Raw genomic sequence first — 14,393 nt, forward strand, 5'->3', positions numbered from 1 at the left:
CCTAGAGATGACATCTTTAAGGGAAAAAAACGTAATTATGAAAAAACACAATGAACAGTCACATAATAATACCCACATCCTGGGGCAGCTGGTTTGCCTAGTGGATTGAGAGTCAGGCCTAGAAATGGGAGGTCCCAGGTTCAAATCTGGCCTCAAACACTTCCCAGCTGTGTGACCCTGAGCAAGTCACTTGACCCCCATTGCCTAGCCCTTACCCTCTTCTGCCTTGGAGGCAATACACAGTATTGATTCCAAGATGGAAGGTAAGGGTTTAATAAAAAAAATAATAATACCCACATCTTTTAATTTCCTCTACCCCTATATCTGGGCAAGGACAAATCACTAGAGCTTAACATTCAAGATCTAAAATCTGACAAGAACTCCCTTTATCTTTAGCATGTGTCTGTCTCTCTTCATGTTTTCTAGAGTCTGGGCAAAGCAGACACTCCCAGTTCTCAGAACTATTACGTGCTTTTTTTTGCTGCTGACCCTTACTTAGAAATGATGAAGTGAGCAGTACTGATCATGGAGAAGCTCCTGAAGAAGTCAGGAAGGAATAAGATGAAGGGCCCAGCATAGAAAAGCCACCGTATTCCTTACCAATTTATTAGGTGCCCACTGTGAGCAAGGGTGACCTGGCAAGTTTAGCTCCCACATTGTTGCTGTTGGTCTCTCATTTTCACAGAGGATCATTGACCTCACCGGGCAATGTCTTCACTGGAGCATGAATTGGATTAAGTGAGGCACAGGTGCACAAGTCCTCAGCCTCACTCTTTCGTCCATAGTCCTCAGAGTCCAGTGGCAAGACAGAAGTCAGGAGGACCAGTGATGGCCAAGGAGGCAGTGGATGACCTTGGCATCTTCCCTGTGTGGCCAAGTGCTAGGCGCTCCACGCATCTGCCTCAGCCGCCTTCCTGGCTGTTGGAACAAATTGTTCTCCAGGAAATCTTCACATGCTTGGGACCCTTCAACAGGACCCAGCCACTGAACCTAGAGTCCAGGAAGTGATAAAAAGCTGTATTTTAATTCTCTCTCCAAGCTTCCTAGCGTCGTTTCCTTTTTTTTTTAATCTATGTAATCCCAGCAATTAGCACAGTGCCTTGAAAATAACAGGCCCTTGGCAATGTTGGGTGAATTGAAAAGCGGGAGCTGAGTAAATGTCTACTTCCTAATCCCTTGAGAAGTGGGGCCAGGTGAGAAATAGGCAATAGGGATGAAAGAGGCAAATAGGGTCTCCTTAACTATGACGTTCCAGGAGGAGGAGCAGGGGAGGTCTCAGAATGAGGCAATAAGTAGGGAATACGAGTTCCTCTATCAGGCTGGTGGCTTTTCCCTTGTGGTAAACTGTACAGGCATAAGGAAACCGGGCCAGGGGTAGACTGTGGGATTGCCTCTGCCTAAATGCCAGGTGTTTGGATAGTTAGAGGCCTCAGATTGCTTGTTGGAAGCCAATATTAAACGAGAGTATAATCATGCCTTGATAGGGTGCTACTCTTCTACCTAAAGTGAAGGCTGCAGATGGGGTGCATCACTGGTGTTGGGTTTACAGACTGAAGGACCTGCTTGACTAAGAGCAAAAAGAAAGGGGAAGGCAATGGGGTCGCTGGAAGAAGCAGGCTGCCTGCCTGGTGTGTTCTCAGCCTATATATGAAGATCCATATTTTACTTTGCTCTAGATCTTTTCCAGAATGAGACGATCATTCCCTCTGTTACACTTGTATAGAAAACAATGTTTGATCGAATGCACCAAAGTATAGAATGGACAGGTAGCTGTTCTGATGGATAGAGTTCTGGCCATGGAGTCAAGAAGATCTAAGTTCAAATCCAGCCTGAGAGACCTTGGACAAGACACTTAACTGCTGTTTGAATCCGTTTCCTCGTCTGTAAAATGAGGGTGATGATAGCACCCACCTCTCAGGGCTGTGGTGAGGATCAAAAGAGATAATCATTGTAAAGCACTTAGCACAGAGCCAGGCACAGAGACGACGATTTTAAGATGTGAGGATCAAATGAGATATCTGTAAAATGCTGTGTAAACCTTGAAGCATTATATTAATGCTTTAATACCTTTCTAGTACCTCACTCCTCACCATGAACTCTTCAATCCACTGGACTTCTTGTTGTTCCCCAGACAAGATATTGCACCTCAGCATTAGGATTTCTGTAGGTGTCCCCCAACACCCGACATACTCTCCATTCCTATCTCTACCTCATGACTTCCCTGGCTTCCTTCAAGTCCCAACTAAAAGCCTACCATTCACAGGAAGCCTTTCCCTCTCCTCCTTATTTCCTAGTTACCTTCTATATAGCTTGTTTGTATATATTTGCAAGTTGTCTCCCCTAATAGATTGTGAGTTCCTTGAGGGCAGGGTCTGTCTTTTGTCTCTTTTTGGATCCCCACTGCTCAGATAATGACTGGCACATAGAAGGCATTTAATAAATGATTTTAAAAGCTTATCTTCCACCTTAGAATCAATACTAAATATTGATTCCAAGACAAAAGAACAATAAGAGTTAGGCAATAGGGGTTAAGTGACTTGCCCAGGGTCTAATGGCTCTGTAGTGTCTGAGGCCAAATTGGAAGCCAAGACATCCTGTCTCTGGGCCTGTCTTTCAATCCACTGAGACACCTAAATGCCTCCAATAAATGGTGACTGAACTAACTTCATGGATCTTGAACAGAGTGGGCCTTCAGGGAGAAGGGTCTTCAGCTCCTTGGGTCCAGCAGCACTTCTCAAAGAAAGAAGACTAACCCTATATAAATGTACTTTATCAGGAAATCCTTAGTTAAGACCAGGTTAATTTCCCTTAGCTATAGCAAGTACCATAAAAAGGTATTTTTGTACCATAAGAGCTCAGAATTATTATCTTTCTTCAACTACTGTTTAATGCCTGGAAGAAAGAACCAAAGCACTAAACAGAGGAAAAAAAGGATTGTCTTGACAAAGAAATAAAAAAAGCAGAGGGCAGACGGGAAATAGAATAAATTGAAAACCTAAAAAGAAACAAAAGCCAAGATGTTATTGATAATATGAATTGGTTACCTTTTAATCTTTATCTTTTCCATTAGATCCTTAAATAATTATTTGGACTTCTAAAGTATACATTTTCATTTCCAGGACTTAAAACCCAGAAGATTTGTCATAAGCTACAAGAGTAAATACTTAAGAAACAAACAAACAAACCTATATCTAGTACTTTTTTTTTTTAGATTAGCACAGAAAGGGCTAGAAATCTCATTTTTTCAGGATGATGAGGAAATATCACATTAAAGAGTAGAGATTTTTGAGTTTCTGAATATTGTAATTCCCATTGGCAAGAGTAACCTAGTAGCAAATGACAGGGAGGAAGGGAGAGAATGAGGAACTCAGATTTTTAAAAAAGAATGTTAAAAATTGTTTTACATGTATTGGAGGAAAATATTAAAAACAAAAATAAAGAGAAAGATTTATTTGACAGTTAAATAGATGATATTCTTAACATAGTACCTTGCCTGTAGTAGGTGCTTAATAAATGCTTATTGATTGATTGGAGTGGGAAAAGACTTGTGGTAGGTAGAATAATCAGCAGGCTATTGCAATAGTCCAGGGGAGAAGTGTTAAGAATCTGTACAAAAAGGGTAGCAGTGCCAGTGGAGAGGAGGGGGTGTATGTGAGATATGTGACCAAAGTGAAAAAGATAGGTGGTGGCAATTTATTGGATTTGAGAGGGTGAGAGAGTGAGGAGTCAAGCATTACAACTAGTTTGTGAACCTGGAAGACTGAGAGAACAGGGAGGGGTACTCTCAACAACAATAAGAAAGCTAAAAAGAAGGAAGGGTTTTTGTGAGGAAAGATAATGAGTTCAATTTTGAACATTTGAGCTTAAGATCCACTTCAAGAGATCCAATAAACAGAGATATGAAGAAGTCAAAAGAGAAATTATATTGGAAATTATAATAGATTTGAGAATCATCTCTATAAAAATGATAATTGAATCCCTGGGAGCTAATGAGATTACCAAGGGAAAAAATATAGAGGAAAAAGAAAAGAGGGTTCAAGAGAGTTGTGGGAAATACTCAAAAGTTAGAAGGCTTGTCCTGAATGCAGATCTAGCAAAGGAGACTGAGAGGGAGCCATCAGACAGGTAGGAGAAGAATGAAGAGAGCTATGTTAAGAAAACCTAAGGAGAGGAGAGTGGTTGATCAGCAATGTCCACATCTGCAGAAATGTCAGTAAGGATGAGAATAGAGATTAAGCCATTAGATTTAGTGATTAAGAAAAAATTGGCACCTTTGAAGAGAACAATTTCAGTTGAATAATGAGGATGGAAGCTTAACTGTAGGGAGTTTTGAAGGAAGTGAGAGGAAAGGAATTAAAGTCACTGATTATAGATGACCTTCTCAATTTTAGCCACAAAAGGAAGAAGAGATAGAAGGTGATAACTAGAAATGATGGATGGATCAAGTAAGAGCTTTTTGAGGTTGGGATAAATACAGGTATGCTTGTACACAGGAGGGAAATAGAAAGGGAAAGATGGAAGATAAGTGAGACTGAGGATGATAAAGGAGTTAATGGCTTGGTGGAAAATAGGATGGAATAGGATCACTTCTGCTTAATGAGGTTTGTCTTGACAAGAGAAGGGTCACCTCTTCTCATGAACCAGGAGCAAAGAAAGGAAAGTGGTAGAAGGCTTCTTTGTGAAATGAGATTAGGAGGAGGAGAGAAAAGAGAGGTCATGGTAAATGACTTCAATTTTTTCAGTGAAATTATGAGATAAAATTCTCAACTAAAGGGCAGGAGGAGGAAGAACCAAAGGAAGTTTGATAAAAGCTGAAAAGGTTTGGAAAAGTCATCATGGTGAGCAGGATAGTGAATGGTTTAGGGAGGTGTAAAGGAATTCTTTTGCTACATTGAGTGCCTAGTTGAGATCATATAAGATAAATTTGTAGTGGACCTATTTTCCTGATTTTTCTCCATCTTTATTCAACAACATATGAGTAAGAGTAAAGGCAAATATAGTGGAAGTAATCCAAAGCTTGGCAGAACGAGATCTGTGTTAGGATAAAGAAGTAAAAAGCTCAAGAGGAGAAGACAGTGTGGAATTGAACTGGATTACCAAGGAATCAAGATGGGGAAAGGAGGAGAATGTAATGGGTGCAGAGGTGATGATCTAGGAAAGAACTGAGAGATGAAGAGACTGGAGTTCACAATGAACATGAAGAATAGGTTTGGGGTTGCAAGGCAAAGGAGAGGTAAAATGAAAATAGATTATGATCACATGAGGGAATTCTGGGGTTTGTGAACATGGAAGTGGCACATTTGAGGATGATGGCAAAGTCAAAGTTATGACCATCTCTGTGTATAGCTAAGATAAGGTAAACAAGTAGGTCACAGGACATGAAGAAGTAAAGAACTGGGAAATTAGGATATATATATATACACACACATATGATAAAAGACAATCTGCTGGTTAAGACAGGATGGAATGGAATGTGTCTGTATACACATATTCATGTGCATGTATATATATATATATATATATATATATATATATATATATATACATCCATATTCACATATACCCTTAAATTTTTAAATCACTTAGTATGAAGGCAAGAATTGGGTAGGAGAGAAAGACTGTGAGCCAGACACTGAACTCATTGAGGAAGGAAGGAGTCTCATGAATCAGTAGGGAAGAGCCATGAAAATCTTGACTGGGTGATATAAATGCACTGAATGAATCTCCAGGGTGATAGTGATAGAGGGAAAAATGGGAAGCCCTAATGGGAAGAAAGATTTATTCCAATTCTTACACCATGACCAATAAGACAAGGAGTATTAGTGAAAGTGCACAAGTGCTGGAAAGGTGACCATGGAACCTTTTTTATTGGGCGTGAGCCAGGTTAATATGACCAAAAAAAAAAAAAGACATTGATAAATGTTGGAGGGGATGTGGGAAAATTAGGACACTAATACACTCATGTTTTTGAAGTTGTGAACCAACCATTCTAGAGACCATTTCAGAACCTTGCCTAAAGAAAAGAGTATAAAACTAGGCATAACCTCTGATCCATTAACACTACTACTAGGTCTGTATCCCAAAGAGGTCAAAGAAAGGGGAAAAGACTTACTTGTACAAAATATTTATTGCAGTGGTTTTTTTTCTGTGATGACAAAAAAAAATGGAAACTGAAGGGATATCTATCAATTAGGTAATGGATCAACATGTTGTAATATATGATTTTAACGGAATACTCTTATGCCATAAGAAATGACAAACAGAATGATCACAAAAAATCTGGAAAGACATATAAAGTGAAGTGATACAAAGTGAAGTGAGAAGAATTATGATAACATTGTACACAGTAACAGTAATAATGTACAATGATCAACTGTAAATGACTTAGCTATTATCAGCAATGCAAAGTTCCAAGACAAGGGACTCAACAAAAAAGGCAATTCATCACTATAGAAGAAATTGATGGAATCTGAATGAAGATTGAAGCATACCATTTTTCACTTTATTTTCTTCATGAGTTTTTTTCCTTGTATAAGCAATTTGTGTCTTCTTTCACAACCTGACAAACATAGAAATATGTATTACATTATAGCACATGTGTAACCTATATCATATTACCTGCTATCTTGGGGTTGGGAGACGTAAGAAGATAGAAGGAGAAAACATGGATCACAGAATGTAAGAAAAATGATTATTAAAATTTTTATCTACATATAATTTGGGAAAATATAATTTTTAATAAAAAAGGAATGAGTCAGGTCTGAATGGGAAAGGAAAAAGTTTAAATTGAAAGCTAATATGTTACTTATATGGAATAAGCATTCTGAAGAGCACAGTTGAAGGGGATGGGTAACTTTAGAGTGGGATCTTGGTGGGGTGGGATTGGGGGGATGAGAATAAGGGAGCAATCAGTAGGAGTCCAAGAAAGGAATTTGAACAATGGCAGCTAGGATTGGAATAGGGAGATTATGATGAGGTGAGAGTATTTTAGTCATTGAAGAATCAATTCAGGTAGGTTATCATTATCCTACAGGTGGAATTGTCCCAGGGCATCAGATAGCAGTGTAGATGGAAAAGGATGGACAGGATAAGGCAACCAGTTGAAACCAAAGCACTACTATGGAGTTGTTTAGGTTGCCTGAGAGAATGCTTGGATTGTGATGGAATGGATATTCAGAGAGGACAGGAAGCTCTCTTGAGCAGTCTTACAACTCTTCTGCTTGGCATTTTGAGACCTTCATAATCTAGCTCTAGCCTAGGTTTCTAGATTTACTACTGATTATGTCTCTTCCTTGTATTCTATGTTTTATCTAAACTGGACTTTTATGTGGAATTTTATCTCTGTCTCTAGAACCTTTGCAAAGGACATCTGTCATGACTGAAATATACTGCTTTCTCATTGCTTCTTTGAATTCCTAGCTTCCTTCAAGGATCAGCTCAAGGACCATCTGATTACCAAAGTTGCTGGTGCCTTAAAATTAAAATTTAAACTTAAATTTAAATTTAAAATTAAAATCACCTGTTGTTTTCTTTATATATTTTTGTCCTTTATGAATACCCCTTCTTGGTTTTTTGTGTTTTTTTGCTTGTTCTTCATTCAGGCCATTCACATTAACAATGGCTGACCCCTCTCTCATCTTCTTTGATAATCTCATCATCTACCATGGATCTAATCATCATTCCTATGCAGATGATTCCCAGATCTATATGTCAAGACCTTATCTTTCTCCAGTCTTACCTCACCAAATTCCATGTCCCATAGACATCTCAAACTAACATGTTCAAAAGAAGAACTCATCTTTTCCCACAAACCTTTCCCTCTCCTGAATTTCCCTGTTTCTGTTGATATTACCATCTTCCTAGACACTCAAGGTTACAACCTCAGTGTCTTTCTTGATTCATCATTCTCACTCACCTCACATAATCATCCTTTTGTCAAGTCTTATGGTTCCCACTTTCATAAATCTCTTGTATACATTCCCTTATCTCCATCCCGATGCAAGTTTTCATCACCTCCCACTTAAACTATTGCAGCATCAACCCCAATTATTTCTCTTCTGCCTTGGAACTAATAATTAGCATCTAAGATAGAAGGAAAAGTTTTTTTTTATTAAAAACAACAACCCAAAAAAGTACTTATTAAGTGACTAACACTCTTTTTTTAAGGTTTCTAACAAAATTTGTAGAGAGAAAACTACATCAGAATGATAGAGAAATAATGTTTGACATATAGCAGTCTTACATCCTCTTAGCAGACCTAGCCAAACAGATTTAACTACATATAAAAAGTTAAGTTTCCAAGGTTTAGATTTTATAATGGACTAATTGAAAGCAGGAGATTTACAGCTTGCAAAGATAACCACAGGGTCTGAACCAGAGGGATTCTTCTACCAATAAATCATGTTAAATACATTTGGGGACTCCTAACTCCCCTTTGTTTTTTTTGTTTGTTTTTTTTAATATATTTTTTTCCTATGGTTTCATGATTCATGTTATCTCCCTCTCCTTTTTCCTCCCCTCTCCCAGTATTGATAAGCAATTCCACTGGGTTATACATGCATTATCATTCAAAGTCTATTTCCATATTATTCATTTTTGTAATAGAGTAATCTTTTAAAACCAAAACTCTAAATCATATACCCATATAAAAATAAGTGATGAATCATATATTTTCTTCTGCATTTCTACCCCCTCAGTTCTTTCTCTAGATGTGGATAGAATTCTTTTCCATAAGGCTTTCAAAATTGTCCTGGATCGTTTTTTTTCCTATTAGTAGCAAAGACTATTACATTTGATCATCCCATAATATTTCAGTTACTGTGTATAATGTTCTCCTGGTTCTGCTTATTTCACTCTACATCAGTTCATGGAAGTCTTCCTAGTTCTTAAAGAAATCAAGCAATTCATCATTCCTTGTAGTATAATAGTATTCCAACACCATCATATACCACAATTTGTTTAGCTATTCCCCAGTTGAGGGATACCCTCACATTTTCCAATTTTGCCAACACAAAAAATACAGCTATAAATATTTTTGTACAAATAGATCCTTTCCAAATTTTTTTATCTCTTTGGGATACAAACCCAGTTAGTGGTATTGCTAGATCAAAGAGCATGCATTCTTTTAAAGTGGCTAACACTCTTGCTAAGTGTTGAGAGTTCATACATATGTAACAGGATGTTAAGATATGTCCAGATCATTAACATCGGGGCAAAAAGGAGAAAGGACATAGTGTCCAAAGAAGTTTGGAGAGTCAGAAGAGAATCCTGGAGAAAAATGAAGGAAGAAACATAATTGGCTAGGTCACTTTCTGGAAAATGAAGGTTCCTGGAAGAACTGACCAATGAAAGGAAGTGGTCTCAGAGGCACAGAAATCTTCTAGGATAAAAAAATCTGCTACACTATGGCGAAGAAAGAAGTCTAGAGAGTCAGGAGGGAAGCTAGATCATATGTTAATATGATACATGTTGTTTCCTTTACATAGAATGTAAACTTCTTGAAGGCAAGAACTGTTCTGTTTTTTTTTCCGGTATTGCTAGTAATCACCATTGTCCCTGGAACATAGTGCTTAATAAAAAATGCCTGCCAACCGATCAATTAGTTTAGACCTGTATGTATTCACATATGAACACATATGTGTGTATGCATGTTTGTGTGTATATATACACACTCAAACTGCACTCTGAGTACATCATCTCTCTCTCTCAAGAGGTCCTCTGGAACATTGGTGGGCCATGGCATTGATCAGAATATTTAAATCTTTAACAGTTGTTTGTCTTTATAATAACGTTATTGAAAAGATAAATGTATCGTGTCATAGACAATTGTGTCACATACGTTTGTTTTGTTATTAATTACATTTTGCTCTTGGTTCTGGTCATTTATTCTGCATCAGTTCATTCTCAGGTTTCTCTGAAACTACCTTCTTCATCATTTCTTCATTTCAAGTACTTCATAAGTGAATGACACCTCCTTAGTTTCTGGTTCTTTCCCACTACAAAGAAGAACTGCTGTAAATATTTTTGTGCATATGAGCCTTTTGCTATTATTTTATCTCTTTGAATTATAGACCTAGGAAGTAGTATTCATTGCTTGCTCAAATACACAGTTTAATAATTTTGGGGACAACTCCAGCAAGTCATCACGAGGGTTATTCATTATGATCAGGTGGGATTTATACCAGGAATGCAAGGATGGTTCAATATTAGTAAAAACCATTCACATAATTGAGCATATCAACAAGCAAACCAACAAAAATCACATGATTATCTCAATAGATGCTGAAAATGCCTTTGTCAAAATACAACCCTCATTTCTATTGAAAACACTAGAAAGTATAGGAATAGAAGGGCCTTTCCTAAAAACAATAAACAGTATATATCTAAAACCATGAGCAAGCATCATCTGCAATGGGGATAAATTAGAAGCATTCCCAATAAGATCAGTAGTGAAACAAGGATGCCCATTATCACCTTTATTATTTAACATTGTACTATAAACACTAGCAGTAGCAATTGGAGAAGAAAAAGAAATTGAAGGTATTAAAATTGGCAATGAAGAGACCAAGCTATCACTCTTTGTGGATGATATGATGGTCTACTTAAAGAATCCTAGAGAATCAGCTAAAAAGCTAGTGGGAATAATCAACAACATTAGCAAAGTTGCAGGATACAAAATAAACCCACATAAGTCATCAGCATTTCTATATATTTCCAACTCATCCAGGCAGCAGGAATTAGAAAAAGAAATTCCATTTAAAATCACCCTAGATAATATAAAATACTTGGGAATCTATCTGCCTAGACAAATACAGGAATTATATTAATACAACTACAAATCACTTTCCACACAATTAAAACTAGATCTAAACAATTAGAAAAGCATTAATTGCTCATGGGTAGGATGAGCTAACATAATAAAAATGACAATCCTACCCAAATTAATTTACTTATTTAGTGTCATACCTATCAAACTACCAAGAAAATTTTTTACTGAATTAGAAAAAAAACTATAACAAAGTTCATTTGGAAGAACAAAAGATCAAGAATATCAAGAGAAATAATGAAAAAAATGTGAAGGAAGGTGGCCTAGCAGTACCAGATCTCAAAATATACTATAAAGCAATGATCATCAAAACAATATGGTACTGGCTAAGAGACAGAAGGGAGGACCACTGGAATAGGTTTGGGGTAAGTGACCTCAGCAAGACAGTCTATGATAAACCCAAAGATCCCAACTTTTGGGATAAAAATCCACTATTTGACAAAAACTCCTGGGAAATTGGAAAACAGATTGGGAGAGATTAGGTTTAGATCAACATCTCACACACTACACCAAGATAAATTCAGAATGGGTGAATGACTTGAATATAAAGAAGGAAAGATAAGTAAATTAGGCGAACATAGAATAGTATATACTTGTCAGATCTTTGGGAAAGGAAAGATTTTTAAGACCAAGAAAGAGTTAGAAAAAATTATAAAATGTAAAATTAATAATTTTGATTACATTAAATTAAAAAGGTTTTGTACAAACAAAACCAATGCAATCAAAATTAGAATGGAAGCAACAAATTAGGAAAAAACATTATAACAAAAAACTCTGATAAAGGTTTAATTACTCAAATATATAAGGAGCTAAATCAACTATATAAAAAATCAAGCCACTCCCCAACTGATAAAAGGGCAAGGGACATGAATAGGCAATTTTCAGTTAAAGAAATCAAAACTATCAATAAGCACATGAAAAAGTGTTCTAAATCTTTTATAATTAGAGAAATGCAAATCAGAACAACTCTGAGGTACCACCTCACACCTAGCAGATTAGCTAACATGACAGCAAAGGAAAGTAATACATTTTGGAGGGGATGTGGCAAAATTGGGATACTAACGCATTGCTGGTGGAGTTGTGAATTGATCCAAACATTCTGGATAGCAATTTGGAACTATGTTCAAAGGGCTTTAAAAGAATGCATACCCTTTGATCCAGCCATACCACTGCTGGGTTTATACCCCAAAGACATCATAAGAAAAAAGACTTTTACAAAAATATTCATACCTGCACTCTTAGTAGTGGCAAAAAATTGGAAAATGAGGGGATGCTCGTCAGTTGGGGAATCTGTGGTATCTGTTGGTGATGGAATATTATTGTGCTCAAAGGAATAATGAACTGGAGGAATTCCATATAAACTGGAATGACTTCCAGGAACTGATGCAGGGTGAAAGGAGCAGAACCAGGAGAACATTATGCATAGAAACTAATACACTGTGCTATAATTGAATGTAATGGACTGCTCTACCAACAGTAACGCAATGATCCAGGACAAGTCTGAGGGACTTATGAGAAAGATCGCTATCCACATCTAGAGAAAGAACTGTGGGAGTAGAAACACAGAAAAAAAACCAACTGCCTGATCACATGGGTCGATGGGGCTATGATGGGGGATGTGTACTCAACGATCACTCTAGTGCAAATACTAATAATTTGGAAGTAGGTCTTGATCATGTAAAACCTAGTGGAATTGAGTATTGGCTATTGGGGGGTGGGGTGGGGAGGGGGGAGGAGGGGAGGGCAAGAACATGAATCATGTAACCATGGGAAAATATTCTAAATGAATTAATTAAATATATTAATTAATTAATTAATTTCAAATAAATGATTTCAATTAAAAATAATTTTGGGGACATAGTTATAAATTAGTTTGTAAAATAGTTGGACCAATTCATAGCTCCATAAGTAGTGTATTAATGTTCCTGTTTTTCCACAACCTCTCTTGCATTTCTCTTTTTCTAAAATTGTTAATCTGTTTACCTGTTATTTTGACAAGCTTCCCCAGACCTCAGTGTACTTACTGTCTTTTTTGCTTTTTAATGGGGGTGGATGGAGCTGGGATTATCTTACTTACTTGTCAGTAATAGTTCATATTCTAAAGAAAAATAAAAACTGGTTTTGCTACCATTGGGATTTGGATTCTGCCCTAGGTCTCTGATCTCTGATAGATGAGCTTTTACCTTGCTTTGCTTAGAGTGGGGCCAATTTGAAACTATGCTGCCTACACTCTGCCCCTCTTCATTTCCATTAGGGCTCCCCTTCTCTATTAGAATGTAAATTCTTCAAGAGCAAGAACTGTTGTATTTTCTTGTTTTTGTATTCCCAGGGTTTAGTATAGTACCTGGCACACAGTAAGTGCTTAATAAAATCTTCTTTCATTCAAAGTTCTTTACCTGAGCAAAAGGACATCTCACTTCCCCAATTCCTTCCCACTTGTCCTGTCATCTCACATGCTAGCCTAAGTAAATAATAATCTATTGACTATCCTTTGTTTTCTACTTTTATCACCCACATCTATTACCAAGATCCTTCATCAATCCCTGAAACTAGAGACCTCAACCCATTAAAAATAAAAACTGTACGGCACTCACACATTTCACAATAGTGAAATTTTGTTGTAATATATAGTATGCCAGGAATCACATTCCTAGCTTCTGTATAAATTAGATTGGGGGGAATTAAAGAGGAATTTCCTATTTGTTCTCTGTATGTTTTGGGCTATGGAAAGGTTGCCTTTCTTTTCTTATTAAAACTGGTTTCTGAATATATTTTGCAGTAGTAAGTTTGATCTCATCATCTTAGAATTTATTTTTGTTATTTGAAGAAGGAAAACAACAGGAAGCTCAATTTCAAGCAGGTTATTCTTGGAATAATCTCTGAGAATATAATACAAAAGAAACAACTTGTACCATATCATTCTAGAAGAACTCCCTACTAGAGGTTTTATAGATACCTCTAAAAAATGCTTTTGTTGGTATACCACACACATATCACTCATGTCAGTTTCTTAACCCCCTGGGTCTTTTTGCTACCCATTCATTTCCTTTCATCATACTTTATTTAGCAATTCACTTTTTTTTTTAATAAACAAGACCTTTAAAAAGTTCTTAAAGAGGGTACATGAAGAGGAAAAGCTCACCAAGAAATCCTACTTCCCTCTCTCCTAGTTAAGTTAAATTTCATTATGATGAATTCCTTCCTATTCAGTTGACAACAGTTAAAGAATTCATGTCACTTCATTGGAATCTACCTTTCCAATGAGTAGGATCTGTTAAGTACTGGGAGTACTTGCCTTAAGAATTTTTTTTTAATGTAGTCACTTCTACACTTTCTATTCTTGACTCCTAAATTCCTTCCACATCTCCCATCCTTCCTTTCTCGGTCTCTTACATTCTTTAAACACTTTTCAATTGTCAGGAAACTGAGAGCTAAATACAGTAACTCAACCTCAGAAACTAACTCATCCCAGGTGCCAGATAACATCTATTTCTCTATTTTTCTTAACTAGTGTTTCTTCTGTTTTTATTTTTAACTGTCCTGTTTTAAATTATATCAAATTCAGTAA

The sequence above is a fragment of the Monodelphis domestica genome, chromosome 4 (genome assembly GCF_027887165.1).
Source record: "Monodelphis domestica isolate mMonDom1 chromosome 4, mMonDom1.pri, whole genome shotgun sequence".
Lineage (NCBI taxonomy): Eukaryota > Metazoa > Chordata > Mammalia > Didelphimorphia > Didelphidae > Monodelphis > Monodelphis domestica.